Raw genomic sequence first — 11252 nt, forward strand, 5'->3', positions numbered from 1 at the left:
CATGGTCTGTTTCCAAAGCTTTACTGAAATGAAGAATCATTATACCTGCTGAACATTTGGCCTGCTGTGAGCCACTTGGGGAACAAGTTTGTGGGAAAGTGCCCCCCCCCCCCAGTTCTTGCAACATATAGGCCCTTCTTACACATGGATCACAGAGTCAGAATTATGAATACTTAATAATAAAACTCTGTTATGTGAAACAGAACTGAAAGGAAGAATGGGATTTTGATGCCAGAATAACACAGCCATGGGGGAAACACCATACGCAGCCCCTTTGATTATTATTTGTAACTGAAATTCTATACCACCCTTCATCCAAGGATTAGAGGGCACATTACAATATAAAATCACAAAATCACATAGCATGCTGCCGTAGCAAACAAAACAGCAACACACACACGTTTAAAAGGCCACAGTTTGTTTTAAAAAGCCAAAAGCCTGGGAGAAGAGGGATGTTTTGCCGAGGTGGCAGGCCTGCTCCTGTGTTGCCCACTCCCGACCTCGTGCAGAGGAGGCACACCAAGAAGGGCCTGCAAAGATGATAAAAGCATCCAAGTCAGTTCTATGGGTGTTACCATTTCTATCAGAAAGACCCACACTGCCGGTTCTTGTCCACACGGCTGGCTCTTTTGAATGCTCTTCCCAACACATGGGAACTGTTTGTGTCTTGGGAGAATGTCTGAGTCGGGAGGTCCAGAGGTTTCTGGACTCCTTTTCCATCAGTCCCGGCAGCCGCTGTGCCCAATGGTCGGAGAGGGTGGGAACTGGAGCCCAGTAACATCCAGAGGAACACAGGCAACCCATCCCTGGTCCAAGGACTTGTGAGTCTTTACCAATCCCAGTGTAGGGATCTCTGAATGCTTCAGATGTTTTGATCTTGCTCTTGAGCTCTCACTGCTCTACCTGCCATTTTGGAGGACAGTGCCAACTGGGCAGTGGTATCTCTCTCTCTCTCTCTCTCTCTCTCTCTCTCTCTCATTATTCCCATGCCTCAGCCTAATGCTAATAACGATGGCGCTATTTGAACATTAATTAAATACAAATTGGCATTTCATCACAGCTCCACATTCCAGCGCGTGATTTGCAGCAAATGTAATTAATCACAGTGTTTTTGCTAACAGAGTTCTATTAGATATACTTCTGCACACTAAATGTTATGTCTCTGGTATAGCAAAGCCATTATGGCTTAAAGCCCTGTGCTCTGGCAGGGATTCTTTTTATGTCAATGCAGTTTGTGCAGGAGAAGAAACTTATAACCTCTGCTGGAAGCAGTTTACACGGGCCGCCTAACTATTATTTCCCCTGCCCCTGTCAACTACCAGGCTGCTCCTTTTCCCTATGCAGCCACATATATCTGTGCAAGCCTTATTTGGGGCAAAAGTCTTCATTTTCCTGTGTGAGGGGCTTGTGAATAAGAGTCAGTGGGAACTTGGCCAGTAGCTCTGTGTCGTGTGTCGTTCACCAAACAACTTATTTCCAACAACATCCCCTGGAATGCAGCAGAATCTCTTCAGAAGAAGGCCCTCTTCAGGGCAAAGTGGGTCATTCTGCTGCAGAAAGGGGATGCCATGAATTTCTTCTCCATCCCTAAGGCCTCCATGGACCCCAGAGGTCTCCCTGCACACACACAAAGCCCATGTCATCGTTTCCCTCTGTCAGTTGATGGTGAGGGAAGCCTTCATTGGAGAGAGTGCAGTCGTCTCTGCTGCATTCCTCCTGTGTTTTCTGAAGAGGTCTTTCTGTATCCCAGCACTGAGGTATATCTGAAGGGAGCAAAATGTTTCTTTTCATTTTTTTAAGAGCACTGAATAATTATTTCATGTGTATGGGTGGTAGATTTGTGGTTATCAAATATTGCCCCTTGAGATTTAACTTGTGACTTCTATATGCAATAAGAAGAGAAAAGAAAGTTTTTATCCACTGCACTCTGTATGGAAATTGGTTTCTTATCTTCTACAAGTGTTTTTTTTTTTAATGGAGGGGGGCCATTAACAAAAACTTTGTCTTAACATACTTTCCAATAACCATATTCTTCAGTTCTTCACATTACTACTATCTGTGTAAATACTGCTGTCATTTATTGGACCATGCTATTTTCACTTTTAATTAGGGATGGAAAATAATTTCTCATGAGCCAGTTCCTGGTTCCACATTCTCACAATCAAAGCAGGATTAGAATGGGTAAGTGAAATGGTTCATTCCTTTCTGTGATGTGGGCGTTTTCTTCCGGTAAAGTTCAGAGTAGTAGCTCTGCCTTCCATACCTGCTTCTGTGGCAACATCCTTGGAACAGAAGGGTTGTGAGGGGAAGCAGTGGGACAAATGCCAGTTAAACTTGCCCAAGCTATTCCTGTGAAGGATACTGAGGGTCCGCTCAGGCGGCAGGATCCACGGGGGCAGCAGATCCCAAGGTAGATAGCTCCCTGCTCCCGCACCCCTAAGAAGCAGGGATAGCCTTTCCCTTGCTTCAGCTGTACAGACAGTAAACTCAGCGTTTTGTTGTTGTTTAGTCGTTTAGTCGTGTCCGACTCTTCGTGACCCCCTGGACCAGAGCACGCCAGGCACTTCTGTCCTCCACTGCCTCCCACAGTTTGGTCAAACTCATGCCGGCAGCTTCAAGAACACTGTCCAACCAAACTCAGCTATACAGCTGCAAATAAAATGTTTTAAATGTGTTGTAAGGTGCATTATACAAATGTGACACTAGATGGCGATGGTGAGCTATGGCAAATTAAATATATTTTTCAAAACGTTATTTTAAAAAAGCATTTTCTCAGCATTATTTATATGTGTCTAGATTCCACCAGATTCTCTGAGGAAGTTAACTTGGGGAGCAAGGCTTACTGAGTTCAGGCTGGTGAGGGCTTTTCTTCCACTCCCACTTGCCTCAGGTAAATGTGCGCTGGTTGGATGGTTGGATGGTGGCAGCTTTAAAGCCTGATCCTTTTAATCCTTCCAGGAGCAGGATTAGGGTTAGGGTCTCAAATTTCAGTGGTGTCCTATGAAATTCAGCACCTCTCCACCGGTCACGCTCCTTTTTAAATCATACTTGTGGTGCCCCCAAAACTCCCCGTCCAATGCGACCAAACCGGTTGTGGTCCCCTAAATCCACCTCTGCCAGGGGCCCCCAATCCTAGAAAGTGGGGCTCCTAAAGTGAGGGTTTGTTCACTAGTAAGGCCTGCAGACTTTACTTAGCAGTCAAAAAATTTAGATATGGAGTCTACCTTAGATACTTGGGGTTTTATGGAATTTACTTGGGGAGTAAGGCATCCTGGGTTCACCTATTGTAGGGCTTTACTTTTCGTCTTTTCCCTTATACTTTTTATACTAAAGTGTGGGCACAGGGGTTGTAGCACAGCCACTCTCAGGCGGCAGGATCCACGGGGGCAGCAGATCCCAATGTAGATCTTTACCTTTGTTCCTGAGGTAAATCTTTACTCACCCCTTCTTCCCTGGCAGGAGGGGATGATGAGACCATTTCATAGTTCAACTCAGGAACCAAAATATCTTGGGCTGCCACTTTTAATCCCATTCTCATTTGCTTTGTATATACCTGGAATTCAATTCTCCGTTCAAACTTGCCAATATTCAGTTACACATAACTTTACTCCCAGGAAATTATGACCTGGTAACATTGTGGGAATTATACAGCCTGGTCCTTTGTATTCTTCTTTGGGAGTAACCAGTCATTGCATCTGTAAATTGGAAGATCCATGTTCAAGTATAGAATTAGGGGAAGCGTGTTCTCCTTCATGGAGAGCACGTGTTGTGGGGGGGGGGGTCTGCTGAGCCACCCCTCTAAAGATGGCCTGGGGCAGTGATTGGTTCACTGGGTTGCTGGGGTAAAAGTTATGTTGCAATTTTGGTGGGAGGGGTAAAATGTTTAAATACTCTGCACGCAGCCTGGAGCTTTCTCTTTGCTGCGTGCAACGGATCACCTGGAGCACTTGGACCGTCTGGAGGACAGTGGAGCGATCTTCTCATTGTCTCATTGTTGGTTACATTTCTTTATTTCCCCCTTCTTTTTAATCTTCCCTAGTCCCTTAATTAATTTAATTCCCCTTTTTCCTGTTTGATTTCCCACCCCACCCCTTACCCTGCCCTTTGGGAAGATTCTCCCTGTATCTGTGAGCACTGCCTGTGCATAATCCTCCTGGGCTTGCCTTTCCCAATAGGGAGAGAGCCCCCATTAGGGGTTTCTTTTGCAAAAAGGTTTTCCCCACGGCCTGCAGATATCATTCAGACCTAAGCCTGCTACAGTTATCAGTACAGTAAATTGTTAAGTTTCTGTGACATGTGACTCATTCTCTCTCTCAGAATGTATCTGTTTGTTTGCAGGCTCACTTGTTGCTAATGTATATCTTAGGCAGACAGAGTGGAGCCAGAGGCTCTCTGTGCCTCCAATGAGCACTCTTTGTATGCTCTTTAACTATGCTGTTTCTGAACAAGTTTATTTTCTTCAAGTTTGTTTTTCCCTGATAGTGGCGACTGCCGTTTTAGAGTCGAGCCATTGTGGCTTAGTGGCTAGAGTACAGGACTAGGACCTGGGAGACAGGGTTCATATCCCCCACTTAGCCATTGTTATAACAAAGCAAAACAGGCTGCTCCTTTTGGACTAATTTGTTGCTGGGTAGTTTGGCCCATTTGTGATATTGCTCCCCAAAAGAACTTTGGGTTTCTTGAGGAGGTGCTTCCCTCTAAAGGGCAAGCAGGGGTACTTGGACAGGCGGTGGGCTGCCTCGAGTTTGTTATCTCATTGGAAACATTTATGTCTGGCCTAGCAGGTGATCCTAGGGCTTGGCCCGCTTGGCCCTAGAATTTGATGGCCTCTGGCAGCGTTTCTGGCCTGAATAGCGTCCCCATGTAGTGCACAAAGCATTGGTTTCACCTGTTCCTCACATTGTTAGGTTTTTTCTTTTTGCAAATTATGACAGGGCCTTTGCAGATGCCTCCAGAGCTTGCCTCTCCTGCAGAGGATGACTTGTTGATGCCCCAGGTGCCTTCTTCCAGAAGGAAGCGTCTTCAGAGGCAGGAAAAAGCGGAGCCTTGCAGGGAAATCATCACTGGGCTCTGATGATGATTCAGACATCACCTTGGACCTCTCCAGGGGTCAGGGTGAGGCTGTTCCAGGTCTTTAGGGATAATCCGAATAGCTCAGCTGGTCAGCGTATGGTGCCGGTAATGCCTAGGTTGCAGGATTGGTCCCTGTATGGGACAGCTGCATGCTCCCTCATCACTCTACCCGGACACTGAGGTCCAGCGCCGAGGGCCTTTCTGGTGGTTCCTTCACTGTGAGAAGCCAAGTTACAGGGAACCAGGTGGAGGGCCTTCTTGGAAGTGGCACCTGCCCCGTGGTACACCCTCCCACCAGATGTCTACTACCAGACTTTTAGAAGACATCTAAGGCAGCCCTGTTTAGGGAAGCTTTTACTGTTTGAAGCATTACTGTATTTTAATATTTTGTTGGAATCTGCCCAGAGGTACAAATAGATGATGATGATGATGATGATGATGATGATGATGATGATGATATTGTGGGAGAGTGGACTAGATGATCCTCGGAGTCCCTTCCAACCCCACTATTCTATAAGTGGTAATTCACTATGATGGGAATGTTAGACGCAGGGCTGCCATCATCCCCTTAGCTCGCTAGGATCGCAGGGACAAAACATGTGGACCACTTGCGCAGCTCCACATTTCAAATGGAAATTCCCTGAGCAATAGAACCTGAAGCTGGTATGCAGGAAGCTGGCCCGGTGGCAGCTTTGTTGGGACTTCTTTAGGGTTTCTGGCCAGTGTTGGTCCTGTAAATTTACACATCATGGTGGCAACACAAGGCAGGGCATCTTGCCCAAGCGAGGGCTGGCAAGCAATAACTCAATACCTCTCGCCCATATTTCCATAAAAATATCTCCCTTGAAAGTCTGGCTAAAAGGTTATCTAGATGGGTCAGTAGCTTTGTGCTTGTGGGAAGGGTTTTCCCCAAGGTTTGGGATTCCTCTGGCTTTTCAGTCAGTGGCTCAGAATACAGCAACTCAAAAGCCAGTTAGAGAGCTACCTGTGGTAGCCAGAAAGAAGGTTAGGAAGCAGCTTGCATTGGGACGTATGGTGGGATCCCCTTGATTCTCCTTCTAGTCCCGATTTTCATTTATCCCCTTTGGGGATCGTCCCTAAGAAAGCCCCATATAATTCCATCTGATCCATATTTATCGCATCCCAAAGGCACCTCCGTGAATGATGCTATCCCTCCGGAATTGTTCCATGAAATATGCATCTTTGGATCAGGCAGTTGAGCTTACCAACAAATTGGAGGAGGTGCCTTGTTGGCATTATATATTGAATTGGCTGTTAGGCTGCTGCCGGTTCACCCTTAAGATTTTAAGTAGTTAGGCTTTAATTGGATGGTCCTTATATTGATAAGGCGATGCTAGTGGGTTGCTCAATAAGCTGTGCAGCACTTGAGTCCTTTAGCGCCTTTCTGGATTGAACATTGCGAGTCAAGACTCGTTTAACTGGGGGTATCGTTATGTGGATTATTTTACTGGCTGGTTCATGTGACACCAGCCTCTGCTTAGCTTACTAGATGCCCCTTTATTCCCTGAGGAGCTGGGTGTTCTGTTCGCAGTGGAGGACAGTGGGTCCTACTGCCCCTTTTAACGTATTTGGGGGCTAGCTGGATACCGTTGCTCAAACATCTGCTTGCCTGTGGAAAGCTGTTTGCCTTGAAGGATGTTATTCTTGTAGTGCTTCCTCTGAAGCAAGTGTTGCTTTGTCAGATCCTATCATTCCTAGGTCAGTTAAATTTTGCATGCAGGGTGGTTGCTCCAGGCTGCGCCTTCCATTCCTGCTTGGCCAGGTGGTCTCGTGGCCCGGGGTCCCTTCATCATCATGTACAGTGGCCTTGAGCCTGGCAGGGCAAGGCAATCACATGTAACCTAACTTTTCTCAAGTTTTCCCCATTGTAGTGTCAGCGCACATCTGGACTGAGGAGTTTAGGGGCCGTCGGGTCTGTCTTGGTCTGATAACCAGGCAGTGTGAGAGTCCTGGCAAAACGGTCCTCATGCTCTGGCAGAGTCTTCGCACTGCTTAAGGTTTAATATTGCGTTTCTGCTTGCTTTATTTCGGGACCATCTAATGTTTTTGCTGTCGCTCTATCCCATTTTTTCAGTTGGAGAGCTTCAGATCCTGGGCTCTGGACGCCCAGCTATAGCCGGATTTTCTGGAGCTCCCGTGGCACTTGGCAACAATTAATAATTATGAGGAGCAGTGGCTTACGTTTCCCCATCCGCTTTCAGGTCTTATGAGAAGGCCTGGACTGATTTCTTAAAATTTAGCTGGCAGTCTTCAGCCATTCCGAGGAACCTGCCCCCATCCTCTGAGCAGGACCTGCTATTCGCCCACCTGCTGCAGATCGGATGCAGTGTTAAAACTATCAGAATTCAGTCCGCTGCAATGTCTGCTAGAGTAAAGCTTTAATTTTTCAGAGACCCTTCTAAAAGTGTGTCGTGCGCAGGGTCTCGGAAGGTTGGAATAGGCTCCAACCTTCACAGGACAGCAGGCAGGAAGCCAGTCAATCTTTGACCTATGCAGTATCCGCAACAAGTTAAGACTTGTCGGCTGGTTCAAGATCATGACGAGACTTATTTCAGTATTCCATTGTAATTTTGGTGTACTGAGGGTTGGGGAAATTGTGTTGGAGCCAGCATGGGGCTGAGAGTTTGGAGGCTTATTGCCTCAGGACTTTTCCTTATCTGCTTTGGAGCTTGTCATAAGTGTCTGGAGCTCTAAGTCAGACCTAGTGAGCAGGGTTGCCACCATCAGGCTTCCAGTCACAGGTGAGGTGGGCCCTTGCCCTGTTATTGGATACCGGAAATATTTGGCTTTTCGTTCCCCTGTGGGCTGGCTCAATCCTAGTGCACAGAAATGGGTTCCGGTTCGACAGGCATCTAATTGCTCACGTCGTGCGCCAGTTATTGCAGCCTGCGGCTTGCCTACCGCTGAACACGCCTCATTCCTTCCAAATAGGTGCTGCTGCAAAGGCTGCGCACTGGGGCCTGTTAGTAGACAGGATTGTGAATACGGGTCATTGGAAGTCTGACGCTGACAAAGATTATGTCAGGAAGCATCGCCAATGATGCCTGTGCTGATGCCTGTCTGTTATTCCTTTTTTCATAGGAGCAGCTGTGCGCATTTGGATTGTCGGCCACAGCATCATGCACTGAGCTGGCAAGCACCCTGACGAGTCTGGACTGGGGGCGCCATCTCGGCCTTCCTGCCCATGTTTCTAGCTCCAGTCCGCATCTGGATTGTGGGGCACAGCATTGTTTACTGGGCTGGCATCAGAGCTAGGCAGTCTGGAAGGGGACTGGGTCTTGGCCTCCCGCAGCATGTGCAGGTGTTGTGGATGTCCAGGCGCAGAATGCAGTGGAGCAGTAAGCAGAGGGTGCTTTCGGATGCCCCCCCCCATGGCAATTGTGGTTCAGCTGGGGGAGAACGATGTGGCAACTTATGATTGCTTTACTTTGCGCTCCACGATTCAGAGAGACTTGGGGGAATTGGTGACCTTAATACCCACAGTTAAAATATTTTGGTCACAATTGCTGCAAAGGCGCAATTGGCACGGCATTTCTCGACCTGAGGCTGCTGAAAGGGCCAGGAAGCGCATTAATTCCGCAGTGTGTAAGAAGGTGGCGGATTTGGGTGGATTGGTTATTTCCCGCCCGGATATTACCTTCAAGGCTCTGGCCCTTTACCGCAATGATGGAGTACATCTCTCTGTACTGGGGAATAATATTTGGTTGGATGCGGTAACTGCAAGGTTGAAGGTTGGGTTGGGATTGTGAGTGGTTGGTGGCGAGCGTAAAGTGCTCGATTGGCGGTTAGGCATTGGTTATAAATTGGTGGAGGAGGGGTTAGGATAGGCTGGGCCTGCCCCTCCATGGTTGCTGCGGAAAGGGAATTCCGTTAAAGGAATCCTGGGGCTTGCCATCTTTTCGTCCAATCCCTGGAATGGGACTAGGGCCGGCAAGCCTTCGGGGAGCATGCGGATGAGAATTGAGGGTCTGTGACTCAGCTCCATTTCTCCCCGACTTGCTTTCCCCCGCACTGTCTTTCGGTGGTGCCCGGAAGTCAGTTCTGTCCCCAGGCGGGGGGACAGATAGTCTTAACCAATGCCTAAACAACCACTCACGGTTTTGTATTTAAATAAATTTGTGGCCAAAATTATGCCAAAAACCTTAAACAAAAATTAAGTGTGCGTTGTGAGTTATTTGGGGGGTGGCTTGGGGACCTTGACACGAAATACTTAATCCCAGGTTTCAGACAGGTTTCAAACAGTCAAGCGAGTCTCCTCCTTGTGTGTACCCAAGGGGATTTGCTGTCCCTGAATTAGCAAATATTGTTTTAGAGCCTTGAAAGCAGAGGGGATTTCCAGGAGCTGTTGGAATGGGACCTGCTTAACAGGCCACTATGATATCCTGTGGCATGGGAGCAAGACAGCTCAATTCAAATGCATTCATTGGGTTGAGGCCAGACCAGGGCTTTCCGTGGTAAGTGTCATCCTCTTGGAATTTCTTGGGGATTCCTCCTCCCTAAGTAGGATGCTGCTTCTTACCCAGCCTTCCAGGCTCAGGGCTATTTGACCCTTTGGGCTCCAATCTCCTCTAGCTGCTTACAGGCTTACAGCAATGTGGGTATACAAAACACCCTGGCCTTCTCTGTTGCCATGCCCCTTCTGTGTGACTCTCCTCTTAATTCTCCTGATGGCACAGGCCCTTCCACTGCTGCCCTGTCCTGACTTCCCAATCCTAAAGCAGGAGCCCAAGGCTTCCAGTCCTGGTGTTACCTCCTGCTGTGCCTTGGGTGGCTGTTGAGAGGCATCACTTCTAGGCAATGGTCGTTTGTGGTTTTCATGACTAGGGGTCAAGAAACAGCATCTCTTGCTCCCTGCTCACCTCCACAGCTACCAGAATCCTAGTTACTGCAAACAACCTCTGCCCTCTTAAAGACTTTACAAGGGTTGCCAAACCTCAGGGTTTAACCCAGTGTTTCAAGATTAGAGGTGCCGCCTTGAGGTTTCCGAGAAAAGGTGTTAAATATCAGGGTGAGAAGTAAAAAAGGAGGTGATGCACACACTTATTTCCACCCTGATTTCTCCTATGCTCTAAAATTCAAACCAACACTTCTTCCCAGCATTTCTAGGCTTAATGACTTTTCTCTGTTTCTGTGTGAGATATTGTGGAATTCAAGACAGGCATGTTAAGGGAACAATCCCACACCCCAAAAAGCTGGTGTAAGTTACACGGCTGTAAAGTTACACCATCTCCAAATGCCATTCCTCGGTGGGGCTAGCTAAGCCAGCCTAAACCTGGCAGAGGGGAAACAAGCCTTTAAAATAGGTTGTGCGCTCTAGGGTTGTGCGCTCATCTCACTCTATAGGCCGGGAGCCAGCGCTGTCCGCAGACACTTCCGGGTCACATGCCCAGCGTGACAAGCTGCATCTGGCGAGCCAGTGCAGCACACGGAACGCCGTAGTGTTTAACTTACGCCACCCCTTTTTGTCAGCTTAGCTGACACTGAGTTGCCAGGTCACATAATCAAACTGAATGGATTTAGGATCCAGCCCAAGTGCCGCCTCTAGTCCCACAACCCCAGAACAGCCCTTTTACAGGGCTTCCATTGGCTTCAGGAACGCCAGACTCAGCTCAGTCATCTGAGTCCCAGGATGGGGAGAAATTGCTAGCATATCTCCATCTGAGCCAAGGATGAAGGAGTTAAGGTAGCATAACCTAGCTGCATGAGGAACCTCCTAGCTCAGCCACAGATCCACTGAATCCTAAGCCACTCATAGCTTTCCTTGTTGGGTCGAATTGCAGCTATAAAGATGAATGTATTGCCTAGAATGTTGTTTTTGTTTCAAACATTACAAATTGTGGACAAGATGGATTGTTTCAAGAAGTGGCAGAAAGATATTTCTAGATTTGTCTGGCAGGGCAAGAAGCCCAGAATAAAATTTAAGATATTAACTGATGTAAAGGAAAGGGGTGGATTTGCCCTGCCAGACTTTAAACTTTACTATGAATCAGCAGCATTCTGCTGGTTGAGAGACTGGCTGCTTCTTGAGAACACAGACATTTTGGACTTAGAAGGTTTTAACAATGTTTTTGGGTGGCATGCATATTTGTGGTATGACAAGGTTAAAGCGCATAAAGCATTTTAAAACCATATTGTCAGGAAAGCATTGTTTAATGTTT

General features: G+C 47.4%; 1 long non-coding RNA gene across 1 annotated transcript in view; it reads left to right on the plus strand.

Moving 5' to 3' along the window:
• LOC310844105 overlaps positions 1 to 9247 on the plus strand; it is a 371626-nt gene extending 362379 nt beyond the window's left edge. Inside the window, exons 2-3 of the long non-coding RNA XR_014563937.1 lie at positions 5481 to 7091; positions 8176 to 9247. This is a non-coding gene — a long non-coding RNA (uncharacterized lncRNA). The remainder of the gene's footprint in view (positions 1 to 5480; positions 7092 to 8175) is intronic.
• Positions 9248 to 11252: the final 2005 nt, after the last annotated feature.

Source organism: Podarcis gaigeae, assembly GCF_964106915.1.
Source record: "Podarcis gaigeae genome assembly, chromosome: 4".
NCBI lineage: Eukaryota > Metazoa > Chordata > Lepidosauria > Squamata > Lacertidae > Podarcis > Podarcis gaigeae.